This window comes from Arvicanthis niloticus, chromosome 6, assembly GCF_011762505.2.
Source record: "Arvicanthis niloticus isolate mArvNil1 chromosome 6, mArvNil1.pat.X, whole genome shotgun sequence".
Classification (NCBI taxonomy): Eukaryota; Metazoa; Chordata; class Mammalia; order Rodentia; family Muridae; genus Arvicanthis; species Arvicanthis niloticus.
The window spans coordinates 79,208,993-79,231,970 of NC_047663.1; positions in this window are offsets into that span (position 1 = coordinate 79,208,993).

Genomic DNA, 22,978 nt, shown 5'->3' on the forward strand with positions numbered 1-22,978 from the left:
CATATATTCCAGTATTATTTCAAGTTTGGATTATGGGCATTGTCTTTCTTTATGTATGTCTCACTGTGTTACTATGTTTAAAGTTACCTTCAACCTTTTGTTGACCTTTTTTCACCAGATTACTTAGGACTTAATTAGCTTTAATGTTTTTTTTATTAATCATTCCATTTGTTTATATCTCAAATGATATTCCCCTTCCCGGTTAGCCCTCCACCAGCCATCCCCAATCCCACATCCGCCCTCTCCATCCTCCCCTTTGCCTCCATGAGAGTACCCTTCCACCTACCCACCTTCTCCCACCCCACCACTCCAGCATCCCCCTATGTTGGGGCATCAAACCTGCACTGGACCAAGGGCCTCCTCTCCCATAACTGTCAGGCAGAGCCATCCTCTGCTACATATGTATCTGGAGCCATGGATCCCTCCCAATACACCCCTTGGTTGATGGTCTAGTCTCTGGGAGCAGTGGGTGGTCCAGCCAGCTGATGTTGTTCTTCCTATGGGGTTGCAATTCTCCTCTGCTCCTCCAGTCCTTCTGCCAACTCCCCAGCGGGGTCTCTGAGCCCAGTCTGATGGTTGGTTCTAAGCATCCACATCTGTGTTGGTCAGTTTCTGGCCAGACCTCCCAAGAAGCAGCCACACCATGTTCCTGTCAGCAAGTGCCTTGTGATCACAGTAACAGTGTAGGGTTTGGTGTCTTCAGACAGGATGGATACCCAGGTGGGGCAGTCCCCGAATGGCCCTCCCTTCAAGTCTCTGCTCCATTTTTTGTCCCTTTCTTCCTTTGGAACATTTTTGGGTTAAAAACTTTGAGTTGGGTGGGTGCCCCCATCCCTCAACTGTGCATATCTGCTGGAGGTGGTCTCTAAATGTTTTATCTAACTTCTCTGCACAATTCAGCAAAGTCATCCCTGTTGGGTCCTGGAGCCTCTCTTTTCCCTGGTGTCTGGGACCCTCCACTGGCTATCCCCAGTTCTTCATCACCCCCTGCAACATATTTTTATTCAGTTTTGTGACCTTCTATACCTCTCTCCCATGCCCTCCAACACCTAATACTGCATCCTTATTTGCTCCCCCTCTTCTCTCCCTCCTAGGTTCCCCTCTCCCTCTACCTCTTTTGATGATCTTGTTCCCCCCTCAAGGCAGGACTGAAGCATCCACACCCCAGTCTTCCTTCCTTCTAAGCTCTATATGGTCTGTGGGTTGAATCATGGGCATTATGAGTTTTGGGGTTAATATCCACTTATCAGTGAGTACATACTATGTGTGTCCTTTTGTGTCTGGGTTACCTCACTCAGCATGGTATTTTCTACTTCCATTCATTTGCCTGTGAATTTCATGAAGTCATTATTTTTAATGGCTGAATAGTACTCCATTGTGTAAATGTACCACATTTTCTGTATCCATTCTTCTGTTGAGGGACATGTGTGTTATTTCCAGCTTCTGGCTATAATAAATAATGCTGCTATGAACACAGTGGAGCATGTGTCCTTGTTTTATGTTGGAACATTTTTTGGGTATATGCCCAGTAATGGTATAGCTTAGTCTTCAGGTAGAACTATTTCCAATTTTCTCAGAAACCACCAGATTGATTTCCAAAGTGGTATTACCAGCTTGACGTCCCATCAACAATGGAGAAGTGTTCCTCTTTCTCCACATACTCGCCAGCATCTGATGTCATGAGTTTTTGATCTTAGCCATTCTGACTGGTGTGAGGTGGAATCTCAGGGTTGTTTTGATTTGCATTTCCCCGATAACTAAGGATGTTGAATTTTTTTTTAGGTTTCTTTCAATCATTTGAGTTTCCTCGGTTGAGAATTCTTTGTTTAGCTCTGTACACCATATTTTAATAGGGTTATTTGATTATCTAGAGTCTAATTTCTTGAGTTCTTTGTATATATTGGATATTAGCCCTCTATTGGATGTAAGATTGGTAAAGATCTTTTCCCAATCTCTGGTTTGCCATTTTGTCCTATTGAGAGTGTCCTTTGCCTTACAGAAACTTTTCATTTTTATGAGGTCCCATTCAAATTGATCCATTCTTATCTCCTTGTACAAAGCTCAAGTTCAAGTGGATCAAGGATCTTCACATAAAACCAGCTACACTGAAACTAATAGAAGAGAAAATGGAGAAGTGTCGGGCCTAACACAAGGTCTAATCTCCATTCCACCTTCACCCTTCAGTCAGGTACACAGGTGGAGGGCATGAACAGGCCCTAGAGAGATTTACATACTAATGAGGTACCTGAAGGCCAGAGGTAGAGCCTATTAAACATTCCTCCCGAGCCCCTCCACCTTCTCCCCTCCCCCTTTTAACTCAAGTCGATCCTGGGTTTGAGGGGGTATGCATCCAGATCCATCCACCGTCTGCCATGTGAATAAACCAGTTTTGGAAACCCAAGGACTTCTTCACGTGTTGGGGCCGTGCCGCCATGAGGAACCGTGAGGAGCTGGGGAGAGGCTTTTAGTTAATGAGCAGCCGGGCCCAACATCCAGCTGAAGGAACCCAGAGCTTTCCCAGTCGACTACCCACAGCATGGCGGGAGGAACCCTGGGATCCCCAGCCTTATTTTTTTCCCTACAGGGAAGAACCTCAAATACTTGGGCACAAGAGGAAACTTCCTGAACAAAACATCAATGGCTTATGCTTTAAGATCTTCAATTGACAAATGGGACCTTCTGCTGACTTTTATCTGTTAATCTTGTTCTCTGCAATTATGATATCATAAATCGACTCATGTCTTTTATTTTTGTTTGTTCTTTGTCAGGATTTGGCTTTCTTACTTTGTTTTTCTGCCATTCTTTGTTTCAACTTCTCTCCCAAATTTCTAACCATTTCTAACCATTTTTAGCATTCTTCTTTGGGTATTTATTTTCTTCCTTTAATCACCTGTTTAGTTGATTCCTCTGTGTGGCCCTTGATACTTTTAAAATGAAGGACTCCAAACTACTTGTAGACTATTGCATCATGTTTGATTTCTGGTACAGGGGGGGACTTATGAATTCTCAGAGTATAGCAGGGCTTTTTGTCTCTTTGTATATCTCTTTGTTGTGTATTTCACATACAATGGCATCCATGTATCCCGCAGTCATTGTTTTTCTCCCTTTTTCTGAAGACCCCCATACTCGGGAGACCCTCACGTCTCAGGAAATCACGACCACCCAAAGATCACAAGAAACCATACCTGGATGCAATCAGCAGAGGTTTATTAGAGAAAAGAGCTGGCAGCCAGCGGTCTGACCACGTACTTGTGCAGGAGTAGGGTCCGACCACAACATCCAGTCCGTGGAGCGTTTTAAAGAGAAAAACCACAAACCAGGGGAGTGGGGCGGGGGTGAGGGGTTGCCAAGGATACATAACATAAGAATAGCGAAACATTCCAGAGAAACCCACCCTGAATGGTTAGTGTCATGTGGAAATCTCCCTGCATTCTTCTCAAAAATGTGGTTTTTATCATATCATTGTGTCCTATCCTGCCATTACCAACTATTTCAGATTAACTATCTTCTGACTATAGCTCCACCTAGGTGGCAGCATCTTTATCTGTAGTCAGGAATGTGTCTTCCTGCCTTGGGCCTCTTCCACCCGGAATGTGCCCCAGGGAAAGTGAAGGCCTGAAATCTTATTTTCAGTTCCGCGTTCTGGAATCTGCACTTTTCCTGCTCAGGTCTAAGGCGAAAAATCTACACATATTTCATAAAATGGCCTTTATAATTTTTCACTCTACATTTCCACTTGACTTGTTTTGTTTTACATGAGTCTTCATAGTGAGTTGTCCTTATTTATATTTATGTCCCTGTTACCTGTGAGAAAAGCCAATTTGGGTAACAGGTATAATTATCTGACAGCAGGCCCCAGCTTTCAATTGAAAGCTCTTTAGCAAAAGCATGTGCTCCACTTGAACCAGGATGAAAATTAAGAGACAATGGCTGTTAGGAGCCGGTTAGGTGAAATGTCATTTATAGTATTAGTGAGCTAAGATTCTCAACAATGGAGTATCTAAGTGAGGAGTTGGTGGGGAAAAGGAAAGGAGGGAACACAGTATGAACAAGGAAGAAATTTTGAATTAGACCTGTGAAGAAAGGAAGACACTGCTGTAGGAAAAAATCATAAAAGTCTTTTCAAACCAGGTACAAGCTAATATGCAACTGAGAAATTTTATACAACATATAAACTAAAAAGAAATTGTGAAAATATAAATTAGAGGTGGAACAGAGGGAGCTTACCAGCTTTGTCATCATTTCTTCGTAGATGGGATGATATGATTTCTCCTCTCCTTGGTTGTATTTTGTATCAGTCTTTGCATGAAGGAGTAGGTTTGCTATTTTACTAATACAGACAAGTTAAATCAGTATGTCTCTTCTCATGAGCTGGATTTCCATGAGGAAGTCCACTTTCTGCCAAATTCTTTTGCCTGTCATTTGCAATGTGTTTCCGGTACTTGGTGCGTTGTTCTTTCCTGTGTGCAACATCTTCTGTGACTTAAAATCTGAGTGTACAAAATGGACTGTGTTGACCTTTGCTGCTGGGAAGTTGCTTCCACCCACTGGAACATCAGAAAATTTTGCCGAATTCAGTGTTCCATGTCTCACCAGTGCACATAGCTCAGCCACACAGTGGCATGGGGGCTGTCCTCTCTCATTTATAGCTACAGGGCAATCCTGGAATATCTTAGCTATTGACTCAAGCACCACACTTCTGACCTGTCGCCACACACTGTTACGTGTTGGCCATCGCAACATTAGACTGTGCCAGCACCTGGTTGCTTCTCTGCAGCCCAAATATTTCCACAGCTTCCTGCTCTTGAAGTGCCCATTTTCCAGATGTGAGCCCTTCCATGACTAATACTGACTTGGCCTGGTGTTCAGTGCACAGTAGGACATGGATAAATGTCTGCTTAGTTGTTGCTTTGCAGGAAAAAAAATCACACCTAGTCTTCTTTCTTTTCCTTCATCTCCTTTTCTTACAGAACAGTCTTTTTTATTTTTAGTTAATTTTGCTTTGCACTTTGTCACACAGAGAGTTTCTAATCCTCAATCTTATTAAGAAGTCAAATATAGTTTATATTGCAGCCTGGGCTCTGCAAGCTTAGGAATAATTTGCTTTCAAATGTCAGACCCAGAGTTAATGCTTAGCTTTTCCAAGCAGCCATTTGTTTCAGACCTTCTGAAGAAATTCTCTTCAAATGAAGTATTAAAACCCAGTATGCCTTCCCCAACCTCTGCCTGTTCTCACTAACTTTCTTAAATTAATTTTGTCTAAGCCAAAAAATAAGGGAAAAGAAGAAAGAAAGAAAGAAAGAAAGGAAGGAAGGAAGGAAGGAAGGAAGAAAGAAAGAAAGAAAGAAAGAAAGAAAGAAAGAAAGAAAGAAAGAAAGAAAGACATTCCAACACCATCTCATGTCATTTGAAGTCTCACAGGTATCAGGTCACAGCTGCCTCATTACTGTTCTCAGTAGAACTAATATCAAGTGTCTGTTTGTTGTCAATGTCAATGTCTTTAAAGGTCCTTGACAGGGTCCCTAGTGGAGAGTATATCAAATGATAGGGCAAGTTATTTCTCTACCTTCCTTCCGGTGTCTAACATCATTAATATGATTAATGAAGTGACCAAGGAGCCTGAAAACCTTTCACTATGAGATTGCTGATGTGTATATAATAATCAAGGCTGAGGGATGGAGCGGATGTTCACTTACTTAATCAAACAGGCAAATGACCTACCCGTTATGAACAGTCCATAAATGCTTAAAAAATGACGAAGGAGTTTTCAGTCTCAGACTACTTAGGATAACTAATACATTTATTACTTCAAAGTTTAACATGTGTTCCACAAAACTCAATAACTATAGAGTAGAAAACTAACTGGTGGATGCTTGTCTTTAACAGGAGTGAGGGATAGTATGCACATAGTGATGGACGTGACCAGCTCTTGCTAATGAACAGGACACAAGTTGTTGTTTGTGATGGGTTAGCTCTTCTTAACTTCCTCTCCCCACCCCCACCCACCCCACCATTTCCTACTCCAATTTTCTATGTTTTCAAAATGCTAGGATAGGACAGAGAAAGGGAAGAACAGGGGAAAGAGACAGAAGAGAAAGTGTGGGAGATTCTTCTTTTCTCCTTTGAGTAAGACATCCCTTTGGACTGACAAGATGCTTGGTATAGGTGTGGCCTCTAAGCCTGAGTTGCTTCGTTGGGATCCATGTAAATGTGGAAGGAAAGAACCAATTCCTGCCAAGTGTGCACTGACTTCTAAACTTTTAGACACAAACAATAAAAACATAACATCTCCAGTGAAGACATAACCGGTTACTCAAGAGAAACTGAGTTCATATGTGCTCATGAAAATTTTTACTCTAACTGAAGAGTTATGTGCTAAAATGCATTTTCATGTATGACTTGTGGAGATGCATGCTTTAGACTTCGTTAGAGCATAATTTGACAGACCTACATATATGTGAAAATAGACACTCCCTCCTTTTGTTGTGTTATTGCTCTCTAAGAAGTTTACATTAAATAAATAATAAATCTTCAAATAATACTAGCTTGAAATATATAAACAAGTGTTCAAAAATAAGACCTTGAAAGCAGTGTCAAATGTACTCTTCAAAAATTTATTATTTATCTGTTATTTCTGATATGAGAAGATATATACCAAGTGCCCAGGAATATCTTTCACTGAGTATTTAAAATGTGAGTAACATTTTGTGCTTACTATCTGTTACCTCCTATAACCTAATTTCACTCAAATGCGCTTGAATGTAAATTGATATGAGAATCTTTTTCCCCAAAGCTTAATTGGCCTGAAAATCAGGACCTTAGGAATGGAAATTAATTTCAAATTCTATTATTACTAACATGAATACTAGTAATTTTACATACATAGTGAGGTCAAGCATATTTTCCTAAATGTATACAAGGTGCACTAATCAAATTCAATAACTTATTCCACTTTCAGAGTGGTTTTTTTTTACTCCCCAGAGATGAGAGAGTACTTGTCTTTAATTTATTTAACACAATAGCTCTCATTTCCATCCTTTATGTTCTTTGACAATTTCTTAGAATAAGAATAAAGACCCATTAAGTGAACATTCCTGATCAATCAAATAGAATCTGTTGTCCAGCCTTGGTGGTGAATTAACATTCCAGCTGGACAAGGCAATTTTCTGGCCAAGGACCACAGTTCAGCTCAGAAGCCCTGTCCCCCTTGAGTCGTCCTAAAGGAACAGTTGGAATAACTATTTCTTTAATAAGATACAGTACTTTTCTTTCCAAGTATCCTCACCTCTGTAGCACAGCCCTCTAAAAGCCACCATAAGGTTTCTATGAGTTTGGGTGAGTCTTTTGTCTTTGGGTGGACACCTTTCTGAGTCAACTTTTGCTTTTGCTGTTACTACCTCTTTCTTTTGGATGCTGGGCAGAATCTAAATGACGCATTAAGGTTCCTTTTTTTTTTTTCTAAAAGCCCTCATCCGCAGCATGTAGCTGCTTATCCACAGTATCTGTGACTACCATTTCTCCCTTTCTTCAAAGTTGTCTCTTCACTCTGTTTCGTTTGCTCGGCATATGATTTGTTAGCTTGCTACTTATCAATTTTTACTTTGTTTCTTTAATTTTGGGCATTCTAATTATTAAATGTCCTAAAGTGTTTCCTCTTCTACAAGCTTTAGCATGAAAAGTAAAAGATTTCTTATTTTAAAATGTAATCCTTGTTGTAATAGTAATTTTAAAAATCAAATTAGTCTTTTCCCTAATTCAACCACAAGGGTCATCAGCTTCTGTTCCTTGGTCGAGTGTAAATATCTGTATCTGACTCTTTCAGCTGCTTGTTGGGCCTTTCAGAGAGCAGCCATGACAGGCCCCTGTTTGTAGCACACCATGGCATCAGTAATAGTTTTCAGGCTTTGGGAGTTCTCCTTGAGATGGATCCCAATTTGGGCCTGTCACTGCATCTCCTTTTCTTCAGGATGTTCTCCATTTTTGTCCCTGCAATTCTTTCAGGAGGGAACAATTCTGGGTCAGAGGGCTAGGGAAAAGCAGGAAGAAGCTGAGAAGAAGGGCAACGTCATTGACAGACCAACATCTCAACTAACCTGGACCCTCAAAATCTCTCAGACACTGAGTCACCAACAAGGCAGCATATGCCAGCTGATATGAGGCCCCCAAAACATATATAGCAGAGGACTGCTGGGTCAGGACTTAGTCAGAAAAGATGCACCTAACCCTCAATGTATGGGGGATGAAGGGGGGAGGTATGAGATGTGGAACAGTCAGTCAGGGGTGGACTGGGAAGGGGATAAAGTCTGAACAGTAAAAAAGATTAAAGAATAAATTTTTAAAATAACTGGAAAAAATAAAATTAGTTTAAATGCAAATAACTACTTTTTGGCTAAGATTTTTTTCAATGACAAGATCCCAATATAAATACTGATAACTGCAATATATGTTTTTGAGTCTTATTAGAAAATATGCTTATTGGAAAAAAACTATAGCAAATAGTCAACACCCTAACTGAATCTGGAAGCAGTGTGCCAGGAAATCCTATAGACTAAAACATAGAAAAGAATGTTCACTGAAATTAGGAAAATTTAACTCACGATATTGATTACTTTCTTTCACATTGTCAGGTTTTGAATATAGTCAATACACTATTGAACTGATCATAGAGAAATGAGCTTAAATTGGTACTGTTTTGCAATGTGACATTTAGAAAATATTAACCTTGATCCTCCTCCAGGACCTATTACAATTCTTTGAAAACTTTTGACTTACAACTTGAGTGAATCCCTAATTAGCATGAAGCAGGTGATTTGTCTATATATACTGTCTGAAAATTAAAGAAATATTAACTTGACATTTAAAGAAATCTATATTCTAGTCAAAGAAAGGCATATTTATAATTTCTCCATACCTACAGAATAAAATAAGAAAACTTCTACAACTTCACATGTCAGCCTAAGTCTCCCAAAGAGTAGCTCTTGCCAGATTATAAATAAATTAGGTTTATGTAATTTAACAAATTACCAAAGTCCACTGTGGTTCCTTACATGTGAAAAGAAGTGAATATCTTCATTCTCCTTTATTGAGATTGTGAAGAATTTTAAACCAAGCCTACATCTGAGCCTTTGCACACAGCCACTCAGTGCTGAGAATACCAACTAATCTCGTTCTGTACTCAGATTCCATCAAACTCTCACAGAGAAAACCTTTCCTCTTTACCCCTGGAATGCTCTGCATTAACATATTTTCTAATATACATAAAATAATCTTTCCTCCCTTCAAGCAAATATTTGATAATTTCCAATGTGTCAGTTCTTGCCAAGCACTGCAAATAAAGAGAATACAAAAATTGGGCATAGTTACCTAATTTACATTAAGGAGCTTTACCTAACACTGTTTTGAAAATATTTCCATGAATTCAGTAACTACTAATTCAAGTGTCATGTCAAGTAATAATCAGAAAAAATGGAGAAAAAGATTATGTGCTTTTAGGAAATGTTCTTCTATCTTACACTCACAAACGTTATTATCGAATTATGTTTATTCCCACCAAGTCCTAGTCTGCTTGTTGGCACTAATAAAAATAAAAGGGTTATAAGCAAGAGGTGAATTCCAATGGTGAAGAAATATTTTATTGAAATTCTTACCAGTGTCATATTTTCCAATCTTTAGAAAATAATTAATGTGTTTTCAGACCTCCCTTTACATACTCCTCCTGTTCCCTCCAGTCTTTACCTTCAGGGCTGCAGAGATTGTTCAACAGTTAAGAGCGCTGACTGCTCTTCCATAAGACCATTTTGGGTTTTGGCACCCACATCACTTAGGGGAGCACAAGACTCTCTGTAACTGCAGCTCCAGGAGCTCTAATGCCATGGTCTGGTCTCTGTGAGCAGCTACATTCATACACACACACACACACACACACACACACACATGCATGCACACCACACAACAGAGAGAGAGTGAGTGAGAGAGAGAGTGAGAGAGAAAAGAGAGAAAAATAAAAAATAAATCTTATAGAGCAAAACACAGTTGTTTGTTAGCACTCATCGAGGAAAGAATTCTAATGTACTTTCTAAAACTCTTTGGTTGAATTTCTAAAACACTTCCTCTATCAGTGAGTCCTCTGAATTGACAGGACCAGGAAGATTACTTTTATATAAAAATTAATATTATATTGTACAAATATTAGTGTCTATCTTAGTCAGGGGTTTATTGCTTCAACAAAACACCATACCAAAAAACAACTGATCATGGGAGGAATTTAAGACAGGAACTCAAACAATGTGGAACCTAGAGGCAGAAGCTGATGCAGAGGTTATGGTGGGGTGCTGCTTGCTGCCTTGCATCCCTTGATTGCTCAGCCAGCCTTCTTATAAAACCCATGACTACCATCCCAGGGTTGGTACTACCCACAATGAGCTGGCCCCTTCCCCATTGATCACTAATTGAGAAAAATGCCTTAACCCTGGATCTCATGGAAGCATTTGCTCAAACAAGGATCTTTCCTCTCTGATGACACTAGTTTGTGTCAAGTTGACCCACAAAAATAGCCAGTACACTGCCTGAGTGATTTAAATCAAAATATCTTTCCATGAATAAGTTTATGTTAGGCTGAAAGATTAACAATCCCATACGTGAAATTTAACTTTAAATTATTAAATTAGAGTCACATATCATATTTAGGGCTCATAGAAATATAAAATAAGTAGACAGTTGGATAGAGTTAGAAACTGTGTACTGAAGAGTTGAGCAGAAAAGGATGAAGAATAAGATTATGTTTTCAGGTTTTAGGGAAATGTTCTTCAGCTTACAATAACATCCATTACTATGAAATTATTTTAATTCCCATTAAGTTCTAGTCTATTCTTCACCACTGTAAAAACAAAATATCATCAGTAAGAGGTGAGTTCCAATCTGAAGAATCATTTTATTGAAATTTCTTCTAGATACCAATGTCCCTGAAAACTTAAGGCCATATTTTACAATGAGAGAATGTAGATTCATCTAACTACAGAACTACAGGCTGGGACTTCAGCTCTCCAACCATTCATCCCATCAGAAACTGGATTTCCCCATTGGAGATAGCTGAGCCTCTACAAAGTACTGCTATGAATTTTAGGTACTCAGTATTTAAAAGGAGGCTCATATTCAACCAGAATCTTCCCAGAACATGTCTTCAACTGAAAAGCACTTTTAACTCCATACTGAGAAATTTAGAAGGGATATTTACAAAGGATACATTGGGATTGTCAGTCAAAACTACAATACTTCATGTTTGACTCTGGGTCTCTGAATCTGTTTCCATCAGTTGCTGGATGGACTTTCTCCGATAGTGATTATTCTGGGCTCCTGTTTATGTGTATAGCAGATTATCATTAAAAATCATTTCATTCCCTCCACTCCTACCAAGGAAAAAAAACTACAACACAGAAATATAAAGCAATTTAGAGCAATAATTAGACATCATTACACTGGAGTAATGATGTCTGGATTTGACTCCCAGTTGGCAATCATTCACACACAATCTGTTCCTATGTAACATGAGGATGAAAGTCCACCTCAGGGACTTCTGTGAAACAGAAACAAGCCTCTGAGCACAAATATGCTTGTGCTATCTTTCTGTCATTTTTAACATTGGAAATTTTTGTCCTTTTTTTTTTACAAATAACTTTAAGGGATTTATCAGTCATGCTGACATTTTTATTGAAAAAATTAGTACTTATTTTCTCTAGTTTTTAAATTTTTCTATCTTTAACAGAATGTGAATTTTTTTTCTTTTGGTTTTTCAAATCGGGGTTTCTTTATGTAGCCCTGGCTGTCCTGTAACTAGCTCTATAGACTAGACTGGCCTCAAAATCACAGAGATCCACCTGCCTCTGCATCCCGAGTGCTGAGATTAAAGGGGTACACCACCAAAGCCTGGCATTGGTTGTTGTTTTTGTTTTGTTTTATTTGTTTTAATATGAAACCTTTCACATCTATTTTCTCTTTCTGTGCTAGGTCAGAGGGAAGAAATGAATCAGGGGTTGTTATGGTACATGAAATTTAAGAGAACAAAGATTAAAAATATGATGTTATTCAAATACAAATCAGAAAATAGAGCTTATATTCAGGAAGGTAACTAAAAATATTAGACCCTAGTACCTCTTCTAAATCTATACACCATGATGGGAGTTCCCAGACCACTGCTAAAAGAATGGTGGAGTTGTTGTCACATCAATGAGACCACAAACAGGCAGTAAGCTAACACTTTCCCACCAGCCACAGTATCTCTTCTGCTGCTTAAAACAGGTATTTAAAGAGTGAAAATGTAGACGTTGCATCCAGGTAGGAAATTTTATTTAATTTGTGTGTATAAACTTGGATTGCTAGTAGCCATAGAACTGAAATCACACATACACTGAGATTTCCCATAAGAAGAAACCAACAAGGAAATCAGTCAGCTCAAATCACACTGCATACTAACAAGGCACACATGGAATCATTTTCCAAAATGATGCTCTGGTCCTATTTGACAATTTATGATGTGTTAGCTCTTATTCTGGAGCATAGAGTCAAACTACACTCCCAAATTATATATGGAAAGGATTTGCTATTTTTCATGCCAAAATTCTGATTTAAGAAACAAAAACAATAAAGAAAAGAAATGGGATTAAAAAAAAAAGGGGGGGGGTGAGCCAGGGCTGTTTGCACCTTTTCAACAAAAAGCAGTCCTCTAAGCAAATATTTACTGTTTGGGTTCTTAAGCATGAGATGTGTAGACAGGAATGCAAGGTCCGTGCAATATGTTTCCAGTGCATTAGTCATTATATTACAAACAACAAACAAGATTCCTTTTTGTTGAGAATGTATGCTACATGCTCAAAATCAATTTTGATCAACAAACTGCCACATGATTTGATGGTTCAGAGCTGAGAAGATTATGGACACATTTCAATTAAAAAAAACACATTCAGAGAAGATAACTACAATGCATTATGTATCAAACAGTGTAAAAAATAAAAGAAGCAAGTCAGAGGATGCCAAGTTGATTCTACATGGGGAATTTTGTTCTACTTCACCAAACAACACAGTGCAGATGAATTACTTATGGGGAAGCTATGGGCAAATTTCTATTATTTATATAACAAATTCCTAAAATATATTCAAAACTTGGATTGCAAAAATAAAATGGGGTATGTTGAATTCTAGCTCCACCAATCAAAAGATGAAAAATTATATGATGCCTTTGACTGATACATTTTTTCCTCAGATATCTTATTGTATAAATATTATATATTAGTTACTGTTCTAGAGTCTAAGGATGTTCATCTGAATAATTGAGGCTATAAATTCTGCCTTCATTTTTTTTATTTTTTTATTTGAGTTCTGTGTTAATGTTTGTGAGTATGTGTATGTGTTGGTGTGTGTGTGTGTGTGTGTGTGTGTGTGTGTGTGTGCATACGTGTGTGTGTTTGTGCACGTGTGCGTGTGTGTGTGTGTCTGAATCCAGAAGACAGAATCAAAAACTCAAGATCTGAAGTTGCAGGCAGTTACAAATAGGAGCCAAATTCAGGTCCTGAAGCACACTTGGTTCTTCCGGGAGAACAGTGAAAGTTCTTAACTATCGCTAGCCCTAACTACCCACCTATCCAACACTTACAAGTATTTTTGAACTATCACATTTTAAATGAGCTAATAAAAGGGAGCTGAAAACAAATACTGTATGTATTAAAACATCAGATACATCAGAAAGGAAAATAAAATAAAACAAGATAACTACTAGAGGGTGAATGTCAGTTAGGACTAGACAAGGTGATCTTAGGAAGGTAAACACTAGATGAAGTAAGGGAAAAGTTCAGATACAAGACCATCTCAGACAAGGGAAGGAAGCAGAAGATGGGGCCAGATGTGTGGCCAAGGAGAGAGTGAGGGGAAGACTACCAATGGAATACTTGGTATTCATACTTACTTCATAGCAAGGGAATTGAGGGAAATGAGAAGCTACTGGATAATTGTTATAAGAGCAATGCTGTTATTTCATTTATTATTCTCAAATAATAATTTCAATGAATCAGAAGCTGTAAAAAGTGAATAAAATGGTAGATATTCAATGCTTCCCCTAGAGCGAAGTAAAAGACAGACATACAGGACTAGATGCTGTAATTATTTCTGTTATCTAAATAGATTAGAAAACCATAAGCTGAGATGGAAGTTACTGTATGATTGTATAGAAGATATTGCTTTTTCCTTTATAAACTAAAACAACAGTGCCAGGACAAAAGGAAATAGAAACAAGCAAGGGAGTGTTTCAGTTTAAGAGCAAGTGAAGATAATTCCTTAAACACTTAAATACTGCTTTAAAAAAAAAAAGGAGAAAAAACTTATAGACATAATACAGAGGAAAATTCAAATTTTGAAGAAAATCTTTCCATGCAGCAAAGCATAAAGATAATTGAAAATCATCCAGAAGTAATTTAGGTTGTTCCCCCCCAACCCCCGCCCAGGATAGATCCAGAAAGAAGCATCAGACACTCTGCAGATGACTTTAAGCAGGTGCTCGATATATTGAGTACTCTTGTGAAAAAATTCCAAACCAGCTACTGATAGACCTCCTTGCTGGCCCAACAAGATCTGCTAAAAACAAATAAAACAAAGCTAAGGGTTCTATCACCTATTTAAGCATTCTGGATCCAACAGGCAAAGTAGTTGTTGGGTGGAGTGGAAGGGAGAAAATCCTACGCAGAGCATCATGAGAAGCAAAGTACATCATATTTCTCCCAGTAAATGTTGACGAGTGTACAACAGGCACAAATGACATCAAGGATGGGGAGGATTTATGACATGAACTGGAGACAACCTTGCAGGATCTCATTTCACACAGAGCTGAAGGAATAGTATATTCAGCCTTTGCTTTTTATATCATTTTATGTATCTCACTGCTTTGAGAAGCCTTTATTGATTAGCTATTATGTGCACGGAGCTGTAGAAAGTAGAAAATTGTGTCAGGCATGGCCCTTGCCTCTCAAGAACTCACATTACAGTAAAAGACAGAGCACAGGCTGTGCGAATATAAGATGCTATCAATTTAAGATAAATCGAAGAAAGCTTTTGAAAAGTAAATATAAACATTAACCATACATAGCTCTGATAAAGATATAGCCCAATCATAGGAACGTTAAAATATAAAAAAGGCAGCAGCATATATCAATATTGAAAATATTTACATAAATATTCACGTCAAGAAAAAGTTTAAGAACCATGAGTACCTAGTGGAAATAACTAGGTATTTAAAAAGCAAAATGCAGTTAGCAACTGCACAGGGGCATAAGCAAAGCACAGGTGCGGTAATTTCATCTGGTCTTTAAAAGAAAAAGAAAAAAATCCTGTGAGGAGCAAGCAGGTAAAGAATATATATCATAACCAAGGGGAAACGGTGAAAAGGATGCTCTATGTAGGTGAAATGCCAGTCTAATAGGTGAAATTATGTGGAAGCAGAGAGAACAGCCTGTTTTGTACAGAGGAACAATCTCAAATTTGAACTGCATAGAAAAGCTTTATGGTGAAGCCAGTTAGAGATGCTTTAAATACTAAGGATTAAGTGATGTTTTTCCAGAAACTAGCACAGAAAATACTGAACACAGAGAATAATTGCTTTTATATAACAGTGAACTAAAGAGATGCTCAGAAACAGCATCATGAAACAGAAGAATCACCGATGTAGCTGTGAGCAAAACGATACGTACTGGGCTAGATATCTTGTGAGGATGGAAAGATGGCTCAGTGGATAAGAGTACGTGCTACACAAGCATGATAATCTGGGTGTAAATCCACAGCACGCATATCAAATACCAGATATTGCCAAGCAACTGGAGTCCCAAGACTGTGAGGAAAAGAGATAGGGGTATCACTTGGTCTTGCTGATAGCCTACCTAGTTCCAGGTACAATGAGAGACCTGCCTCAGAGGAGGAAAACAGTAACAGAATAGGACACCAAATGTATTCCTCCAGTCTCCATGTAACCATATACATGCACACAATACAAATGTGCATATACCTACATACACACTAATTGCATATACACCATACACATACAAAAAATATACTCACACAGAGAAAACAGTATGTTAAAAGAGATGGGTTTGTCTCTGCCCATACAGTATTGTTACTTATTATATTTGATATATAGTAATATATAGTCATGTGGCATGGGAAGGATAGGAATTATACTGATTAAGAGGCCAAAAGAGAACATGCATAATTTTTAAATGGCATATTTTTGTCATGCCAGGATCAACCCCGGAAAATAAGTTTGCTGATTGCTTGGTGACATCTCTCATGTCATGTCACTTTCACGTCATGTCTGTTTCTAGTCAGGAACCGAATGAATCTTTGGGGCTAAATTGTTCATCACAGCTTGAAAGATGAAAGAAAGCATGATGAGAAAGAAACAGGCAGTGCTTTGCAAAACAAAGATAACAGCAGTGAGCCAACGGTGCTGTTCCATTTGGTTGTTGATGACTGGAGAAGCTATGACAGTTTGTGAAAGCATTATCTCCACACCCAGCCTCTGGCCATGTAATCAGAAGGCAAATAACTCTGGCTCTTGACTACAAGAATGACCGCTGAATAGAATCTATGCCACTTCATTGTTCAAGATTGAGTTTGTGGTATGCTAATTCCTCATTTCTATTTTGAAAACGAAAATAGTTCTGAAAGCAATTAGACATGGACATGTCATCAAACGGAATTTTATTTAGTACTAATCAACTAATTACCAATCAAAATGGATTCAAGGCCCCAAGCTTCACTTGTGTACTGAACAGTTTTCAATTTTCAAAGAGTTCTTTCTTTAAATATACTGGTACAATAGTTCAAAAATGATGAACTATGGTATAATGCTATCAGAAATACTTTGGATGCTTTGCAATTCAAGCTTGAATCAGCAGGGCTGGAGTGGTACTAGAGATAACAATTGGAGCAAGTAAACATTATTCTAAGAGTTATGATGGTTGATAAATACTTCATTCACCTAGAGTCTATAAGAAAAGATTACTTTTTACATGATTGTTAAGGTTGGTAGACAAAGAAAAATAGACAATGTTTTATCTTTATGTGCTGTAACAATTTCAAATACAAGCCAAGCTACATTATCTCCCAGACAAGTAGGAGCATCCACACACTACTGACTTTCTTATTCCTTCGGTATCATTCCATCCATAGTTGTAAGGTTTATAATGATGGTTTCTCAGTGTTGGATACCAGCTGTGTATCTGGTTGTTCCACCAAATTGTTTTTCACAACAAATTAAACAGCATGAGGTTCATAGCATCCTGTGCTAGATGGACTTTGCACAGGATTGCCTTAGCAATCATAGAGTAACAAGAATCCTTCATGATCTTCTGGTGAGCCCAACTCAGATACTTAATAGAGAATTATGCATTTAAGTTTATTAAGGAATGCACTAGGAAGCAAACCTTCCGTGAACAATTCTCCACAAGGATTTTTCTGGAACCAATAGTTCAGGTTCTGTGGACACAGACCTTAAATTGCTCTTTCTCGTCCATGTACCATGAACACAGCCAAAAGGACAGTATTTAGCCAAACAAACATGAGTATGCTTAATAAAACAACTGGATTTATGAAGACAAAGAACTAGAAACAATGAGACACTACTACACAGAGGTTATAAAAAATCAGATTCTAAAGACTGACAGAGAGAAATATCAGTGGAGTAAATCAGTAGACATTGCCATCTCTTGCTGTTGGGAATAGGAACCAGCACACTGGCTTTGAGAGAGATGTCATCAATATATTTCAGAACAAAATATGTTATTGTTGAGTGATCCAGAAAGGGAATTCCTAGACATTTGCCCATGTGAATGGAAAATTTGTTTCTAGGCTAAACTCTACACACAAATTTTTTAATAAAATCTCTATTCATAATTGTCAATAACTGGAAACAACCAAGGTAAATGGCCTGTGGTGTTTTCATACAAAATAGTGCGATGCAGCAGCTAACAGAGATGCACACTTGAATCATAATATAATGTAGAGGAGACTTAAACACATCTTGCTAAGTAAAAGCAATCATCTTTCAAAAGCTGAAATCCCCCCATATGACTTTCTGTAAAAGGTAGAGTACAGAGCATAAGAGATCAGCTCTATCGCCATGAGAGTGACGTAGACCGAAGAGAGATGACAGGAGGAGACAGGGAAAACTGTTCACAGGATCCTGTCATCATGTCTATATGACATTATATACAGTCCTCAAGTGAACCTCAGTGTAAACTATAAACTATAGTTCACAATAACAATACAAAGAACAATACAAATCCATCAGTTTCAACAAATGAACCCTATTGATAAAAAATGTTAATTATGGGTAAATTGAGGACAAGAAGAGGGCTGTTTAGGGAACTCTATGCACTGTCTGTTCAGTTTATAGATAAATCTAAAACTCTCCATAATGGGCTTGGAGACAGTGAGCAAGCAAAGAACAACCAACACACTACTTTGTCCTGTGGGCTTTGGGTCTACTGATTCCAGTCTACAGAATGGAAATATGTAAGAGCATGTGGGGTTTGGGGAAAATTATAGTCACATTTGTGAATCTCACTCCTTTGAGGAAATCCTCTCACTGTGCCTTTCAATTTTTTGTTTGAAAAAGTAGCCTCATAACAACACTCTCGACAGTCCACATTCATAACAGGCTTATCCACTATACCTTGTTCATTCCATACATTTCAATAATAAAACTGAATCACTTGGAGGAACTTTCAACAGCCCAGCAGAGTCCCTGATGAGAAATGCAAGAAAGATTTATCTCAAGGAAGGCAAAATTTGAAGATATTTTACCCAGCCTTCTGGGAATATTTCCACATGTGATAATACTGTTATGATTCTTTTACTAGTCTCATTGTAATTTTGACTCCTTTGGTTCTCAACTGTTATATAACTATCATTAGCATGGAAGATAAGGCTGATATTTTTTAGAATGTTTTTATTAAACTTCACAATCTTTATAAAAAGATGTATGAGTTTTTACGTCTGACTATTTTGTCTGCATGCACTCATGTGTGCCATTTGCATGCCTGGTGCTCATGGAGGCCAGAAGATGGTGTCAGATTCCCTGGAACTATATAGTTAAAGAGTTGTGAGCCACCATATGGTTACTAGGAATTTGTCCCAGGGCCTCTGGAATAGCAACCACTGTTCTTAACTGCTAAGCCACCTCTCCAATCGAAACTTCTCAGTCTTGATAGTTCCTGACAGCAGAAATGTTTATTTCATTTTCAGATATGAATGAAGTTTTTTTAATCAGTATAATATACATATTCTTAGTAATAATGCCATAACCTATTTTAATTTTTTGTAACAATAGCATAATTTACTTCATATACTTGGTGACAAGACTATTTTGTTTTCTTGGTGATAATACCATAGCCTACTTTATATACTTGGGAACACTACTATAGCCTATTTTATTTTCTTGATAACAACATTATAGTAGTAAATCATATATTCAATGGTGTTATCGTTATTCTTGATATTAAATTGTTTTTCTTATGTTTCAAAATTTTAGTAAAGAAAATGTAACTGAAGTCGTAAGTGTAATGAATAATAGATGACATGATGTCTTTAAAAGTATAGCTGTCCTTTTTTTTTAAGCTGGCTTTTTACTCCAAAATTGAAGTGATAATGTGTTATCAGTCAAGAGTAAGAAAACTAGCTCAGCATTCTTCTGCTGCTAAGTGATGTCAGATGTACAGAAGCCTTTATTTATAGAGAACCATATTCTGAGAATTGTTGCAAGCCTATTTCTCCTCTTTTTATGTCACATTCAATGGAAAATACCATCATTTAAAATGATAAAATAATAGAAAGTCAAACACTTAGTTTAAGGTACATATGATTTAGCCTCTAGGGGGAGGTTTCCCAAGTTAAAGGACAGACTTAATTTCTCAACATCTGTATATATCAGCTAATTTTCTTCTATCGATGACTAGAAATATTTATTCTCTCCCTTTCTGCAAGTATGCCAATGGCCATTTGAAATTTAATAAATGCTGCAGTGGTGATATATGGCTCCATGTGTGAGTCTTTATCTATATAGGTAGGATCCTGAGTTTGATATGAAAAGAAGGAAAGAATGAGAAAGTAATACACACACACACACACACACAAAACACACACGGAGGAGTCAGGGTTGAGAGGGGACTCTGGAAATAGGTGGTACAAAAATAGCAAAAAAAAGAGAGAGAGAGAGAATTATCTTTTAAATAGACGCAGCAATATCTGAGTTATGAATTTCACAAATTAATCTGTTCTTGAGGAAGTATAAATATTCTTTAGAAGAGTAACAGAGACGTCGCCTACACCAGCTATTTGCTCATACAATGCTGTCATATAAAAGAACACAAGAATAACTCAAGGTGAAATGCATTAAGAGAGGTCTCTGCGCCACATAACTGCACTATGTCCCAACGGTTCTTCATTCTGATTTTTAAGTGTGGGAGGAAGGCAAGTACAAGTCAGAGCTTGTGAGGCGAATCTTGGCTTGTTATTTTGCTAATTTAATGTTCAGCATCTGGTCTACCTGCTGCTCTGCATGAGCCTTGGTTAATCTGACACTGATTGTGGAACACTGATAGAAAAATAATGAGTCAACTTCAGATTGAAATCCCTTGCTGGTGAACTAGCAACTTTCAAGCTTATTAAAACCAGTCAATAATAACTAACCAAACTTTTGCTTTTGAACTATTTTAACAGATGGCTGCTATAGATCTTCATAAGCTCACACACAGTGCTCATTTGCATTTTCTTGTCTTGGAAGTAAATAATTGCCAGGGTTCAGGCTCATCACTTGTATTCCCTTCGTGATAACTCTCCAGGTTGAAATTTCAACCTAGATGTTTTTTTACGTTATGGCAACAAGATCAGAAACCGTAATAATTAAATGTGGACTAGAGGCATATACCGTTTCCAACATACACCTTGGAAACACAAGTTACCTTGGGAAGACTCTTCATTTCTTAAACTGTAAAATATGAGAAGTTTGTTTTTGCCAGAGTAACTGTCTGCTTATATAAGACAGTTTTTTAAACTATACAAAAAAAAAAAAAGTCTGTGGAAAGGGAGTAACATTTTTAATAGCAGCAGAGCCTTTTGTAGTAGCAAACAAATAAACAATTATAACAAAGTCTTACTATTGAAGTGGGTACACTATAGGATCAAGTTTGTTAATGTCTCAACACAATATAAATGTCCGTTCTAAATCTGGGAAGCTTTGATAAGAGGTCTAGCCTTATGTGCTACACTTCACCTACATAGAACTGACTCCAATTACTAGATATTTTCCTCTGCTTTTGTCTAGCATAATCTACTTCCAGAAATACTTAAAATATTTTTCTCTCCTCGACAGTGCCTCCTTTAAATAAAGAATAATAACTATTGTATGAAAGATGGCCTCTTCATATTTAATAAGAAACATAAAAGCCTACATTAGAGACATGTAGGTAATTTCTTATAATTTTCATTTTTTTCCAAAAAGAAAAAAAAAACCAAGTGTCAAATCCAAGAGTAGTCGTTATCATTTGAAGAAATAATCAAACTAGAAAATATATAAGCTAGTTTAATAATTCAACAGCCACTCAGTAATACTGTAACCAAAGCTGCCCAGTAAAGTTCTAAAGAGAATCACAGATCCTGTGCTTATTAGTTCCAAGCAAGAGAAAAATTACACTGTTGTGATCAACTATTTACTTTAACTGACGCAATGCTGACTCCTGCTATGTGGATTTTTCCTATCCTGTGTTGACCTATTCTGCTCTGACTCCTGGCTTGGTCATCTGATGTATCAGTCAATGAGTTCCAAGGAGAACACAAACTTGAGAACACATGCTTAGATTTGCTTAATGTCTTGCAGAGTTGATCTGGTTTCCTTCCAGACCCTTGCCACTACCAAGTAAGGATGACTAAGCCACTCTGGAAACAAAATTTCGAACAGTTCTGAATAAAGCTAAACTCTTCAAGCTAAATCCATCCTGATCTAAATTTTCATTTGCAAAATTGCAAACGCATGACCTAACACAGTTCAGGCTAACTACAGCCTGCATTGACATGACCACTGTATCAGCCCATAGACTCACTTTTAAAAAGTTGTCTGTCTTTTAAATCCTTTTTCATTTTGCAGTTGCTATAGTTGGCAATAGTTAATAATTGGTAGACTTAATTCTATTCTTAAAACCTTTCCAAAATCATATGAATCAACTAACTTTTTCTAAATATTCTGAGTAATTGAACACAATAATGTTCCCTTTCCTTTTCCTTTTTAAATAGTTTAAATGAAATATTTATAACACTAATAGGCTCCCTATAATTACTACTAGTTTAAGTGTGATAAACCAATTAACCAAAATTACTAACTCAATTTAGGAGAACATTTTACAATTAAAGCATATATTTTACCTGAGAATAGCCTTTAATATTGATGAGAAGGATCCAAACCCCAAGATGTTTAATTTCACAAATAAAATATCCTTAAGAATTTAGGGCAAACTCAAAAACAAGAAACAAACCTTTATTTCAATTTACCAAATAAGGACTAACTTAAGCAATTTCTTATTTGTACAGTTTACTCTTTGAGTTTCCAATAGTCGTGTCTTGATAACAAAGAGAATCCGTCAATCTCATTATTTTCCACATTGGAAGTCAAAGTTTACTCTAAAGGAATCGTTCATCTCCAATTGACTTTGCCAGACTTTCTCAAAGACAGCATATTAGCATTACTCTTTTTGTTACATAAAATAAATCAATAATGATTAATTTTTCAGTATTTTAGTGATATCTTTATATGGAACGGTTGGAAATCACCATTTTGAGACTGGGCGAGATGTGATCTGAGACAATGGGAAGATAATGTTCGTGGCTTCCTTTCATACTGTATCATATCTTTGTTTCTCCTTTTCATCATTAATCAACTACACTGCAAATA